The sequence below is a fragment of the Tupaia chinensis genome, unplaced genomic scaffold, assembly GCF_000334495.1.
Source record: "Tupaia chinensis unplaced genomic scaffold, TupChi_1.0 Scaffold000037_18, whole genome shotgun sequence".
NCBI lineage: Eukaryota > Metazoa > Chordata > Mammalia > Scandentia > Tupaiidae > Tupaia > Tupaia belangeri.
Genome location: NW_006159476.1, coordinates 1,167,522 through 1,171,795, shown reverse-complemented (window position 1 = coordinate 1,171,795; position 4,274 = coordinate 1,167,522).

Genomic DNA, 4,274 nt, shown 5'->3' with positions numbered 1-4,274 from the left:
GAGACCATTGGGTCTTCTATGTATACAATCATGTTGTCTGCAAATAGAGAGAGTTTCACCTTTTCTTTTCCTATTTGAATGCCCTTTATTTTTTCCTCTTTTCTGATTACATTGGTGAGGACTTCCAGTACTATATTGAAAAGGAGTGGAGAAAGTGGGCATCCTTGTCTTGTTCCTGTGTTTAGTGGGAAAGTTTTCAGCTTTTCTCCAATCAGGATGATGTTCACTATGCGTTTTTCATAGATGACTTTTATTGTATTGAGAAATGGCCCTTCTATGCCAGTTTGCTAAGAGTCTTGATCATGAAGGGATGTTGTATCTTGTCAAATGCTTTTTCTGCATCAACTGTGGAATTTGGACAACTTGTCATGTTCAGTGTTGCTCTACTTCAAATTACAGTTTTTGAAGGAGTTTTACACTGTATTCAAAAAGTCAAAGGACTTTTTGAAATGAAGCTTACTTTAGTGAGATAAGCATGCAATTTTTAAGCCTAAATCTGTACTTTTCCTTGGAATATCGGAAAGATCATTGGCAGCATGACTCCACTCATGGAGCTATATCAGAAAGATCTTTGGCAGAATGACTCCACTCTTGAAGCTGATTTTCACACCTAACAAACTTTGCAGTAGCTGCAAGTTGAGTTTTAGGCCTAAGAATGCACTACACTTTCAAAGCAAACTAAAACTAAGAAACTGTCTTCCAATGAAATGTTAAGAAAGAACAAACACAAACTTGTTTGTTCCACTTACTTAACTGTGGAACTTGAACAATTTGTGATGTTCCGTGTTGCTCTACTTCAACTTTCAGTTTTGGGAGGAGTTTTACACTGTATTTCAATGGATGTTTTGAAATGAAGCTTACTTTCGTGAGAAAAACATGTAGTTTTTCAGCCAAAATCTGTACTATTCTTTGGAATATAGGAAAGAATTTTGGCACAATGACTTCACTCATGGAGCTGATTTTCACACCTAAAGATCTTTGTTTTAGCTGCAAATTGAGTTTTGGGCCTAAAAATGAACTACACTTTCAAAGCACACTAAAACTAAGAAACACTCTTCCAACGAAATGTTAAGAAAGAACTAACTCAATCTTGTTTGTTCCACTTACGTAATGGTGGAACTTGAACAACTTGTGATGTTCAGTGATGTGCTACTTCAAATTTCAGTTTTGGAAGAAGTTTTACACTGTATTTCAATGGATGTTTTGAAATGAAGCTTACTTTCATGAGATAAGCATGTAGTTTTTCAGCCAAGATCTGGACTTTTCCTTGGAATATCAGAAAGATCTCTGGCAGAATGACTCAGCTCATGGAGCTGATTTTCACACCCAAATATTTTTTGTTGTAGCTGCAAGTTGACTTTTATGTCTAAGAATGAACTAAACTTTCAAATCACACTAAAATTAATAAACCCTATTACAAAAAATGTTAAGAAAGAACTAACACAAACTTGTTTGTTCCACTTACTTAACTGTGGAACTTAAACAACTTGTGATGATCAGTGTTGCTCTACTTCAACTTTCAGTTTTGGAAGGAATTTTACACTGTATTTCAAAAAAGTTTTGAAGTGAAGCTTACTTTTGGGAGATAAGCATGTAGTTTGTCAGCCAAAATCTATACTTTTCCTTGGAATATCAGAAAGATCTTTGGCAGAATGACTCCACTCATGGAGCTGATTTTCACCCCTAAAGGTCTTTGTTGTAGCTGTAAGTTGACTTTTGTGCCTAAGAATGCACTGATCTTTCAAAGAAAACTAGGACTAAAGAAACCCTCTTGCAACGAAAAGTTAAGAAAAAACTAACACAAACTTGTTTGTTCCACTTACTTAACTGTGTAACTTGAACAACTTCTGATCTTCAGTGTTGCTCTACCTGAACTTTCAGTTTTGGAAGGAATTTTACACTGTATTTCAATGGACGTTTTGTAATGAAGCTTACTTTCATGAGATAAGCATTTAGTTTTTCAGCCAAAATCTGTAATTTCCTTTGGAATATCGGAAAGATCTTTGGCACAATGACTCCACTCCTGGAGGTGATTTTCACACCTAATGATCTTTGTTGTAGCTGCAAGCCGAGTTTGTGCCTAAAAATGCACTGCACTTTCTAAGCACACTAAGACTAAAGAAACCCTCTTCCAACAAAATGATAAGAAACAAGTAACACGAAATTGTTGGTTCCACTTACTTAACTGTGGAACTTCAACAACGTGTGATGTTCAGTATTGCTCTTCTTCAACTCTCAGTTTTGGAAGGAGTTTTACACTGTATTTCAATGGACATTTTGAAATAAAGCTTACTTTTGCGAGATAAGCATGTAATTTTTCATACAAAATCTGTACTTTAACTTGGAATATCGGTAAGATCTTTGGTAGAATGAGTCCACTCTTGGAGGTGATTTTCACACCTAAATATCTTTGTTGTACCTGTAATTGACTTTTCAGCCTAAGAATGAATTACACATGTTTTTTAGACAAGTTAAGATTTTTATTGTAATAATATTCTTTATTTGTAAACGAGTATCATGAAACTAGCTAGAAGGATTGAGTCCTTTGAAACTCTCTTAAGAATTTAGTCATTTGAAACTCTCTTGAGCAAACTAAAACTAAGAAACTCTCTTCCAGAGATATGTTAATAAAGAACTAACACAAATTTGTTTGTTCCACTTACTTAACTGTGGAACTTGAACAACTTGTGATGTTCAGTGTTGCTCTACTTTAACTTTCAGTTTTTGAGGGGTATTGCACTGTATTTCATGAAAAGTTTTGAAATGAATCTTACTTTCTCGTGATAAACCTATAGTTTTTCAACAGAAAACAGTACTTTTGTTTGGAATATCAGAAAGACGTTTGGCACAATGACTCCACTCATGGAACCTATTTTCACACCTAAAGATTTTTGTAGTAGCTGCAAGTTGAGTTTGGGGCCTAAGAATAAACTTCACTTTCAAAGCAAACTAAGATTAAAGAAACCCACTTCCAATGAAATGTTAAGAAAGAACTAACACAAACTTGATTGTTCCACTTACTTAACTGTGTAACTTGAACAATTTGTGATGTTCAGTGTTGTTCTACTTCAACTTTCAGTTTTGAAAGGAGTTTTGCTCTGTATTTCAATGGACTTTTTGAAATGAACCTTAGTTTCATGAGATAAGTATTTAGTTTTTAAGCCAAAATCTGCAATTTTCATTGGAATATTGGAAAGACCTTTGGCAGAAGGACTCCACTCTTGGAGCTGATTTTCACACCTAAAGATCTTTGCTGTAACTGCAAGTTTACTTTTGGTCCTGAGAATGCACTGCAGTTTCAAAGCAAACTAGAACTAAAGAAAGCCTCTTCCAACAAAATGTTAAGAAAGAACTAACACAAACTTGTTTGTTCCACTTACTTAACTGTGGAACTTGAACAACTTGTGATGATCAATTTCAAATTTAAGTTTTGGAAGGAGTTTTACACTGTATTTCAATGGATTTTTTAAAATGAAGGTTACTTTCATGAGATAAGCATGTAGTTTTTCAGGCAAAATCTGTACTTTTCCTTGGAATATCAGAAAGATCTTTGGAAGAATGACTCCACTCTTGGAGCTGATTTTCACACCTAAAGATCTTTGTTGTAGCTGCAAGTTGACTTTTTGGCCTAAGAATACACTGCACTTTCAAAGCAAACTAAGACTAAGGAACCCTGTTCCAAAGACATATTAAGAAAGGCCTAACACAAACTTGTTTGTTCCATTTACTTAACTGTGGATCTTGCACAACTTGTGATGCTCAGTGTTGCACTCCTTCAACTTTCAGTTTTGGAAAGAATTTTACACTGTATTTCAATAGATGTTTTGAAATGAAGCTTACTTTCGTGAGATAAAGATGTAGTTTTTCAGCCAAAATTTATACTTTTCTTTGGAATATCGGAAAGATCTTTGGCACAATGACTCCACTCATGGAGCTGATTTTCACACCTAAAGATCTTTGTTGTAACCACAAGTTTCTAAACTTTGAAAGCAATATAAGTCTAAAGAAACCCACTTCCAATGCAATGTTAAGAAAGAAGTAACACAAACTTCATTGTTCCACTCACTTAACGGTGGAACTTTAACAACTTGTGATGTTCAGTGTTGCTCTACTTTAATTTTCAGTTACGGAAGGAGTTTTACACTGTATTTCAAAGAACGTTTTGAAATGAAGCTTACTTTCGTGAGATAAGAATGTAGTTTTTCAATGAAAATCTGCACTTTTACTTGGAATATCAGTAAGATCTTTGGTATAATGTCTCCACTCTTGAATTA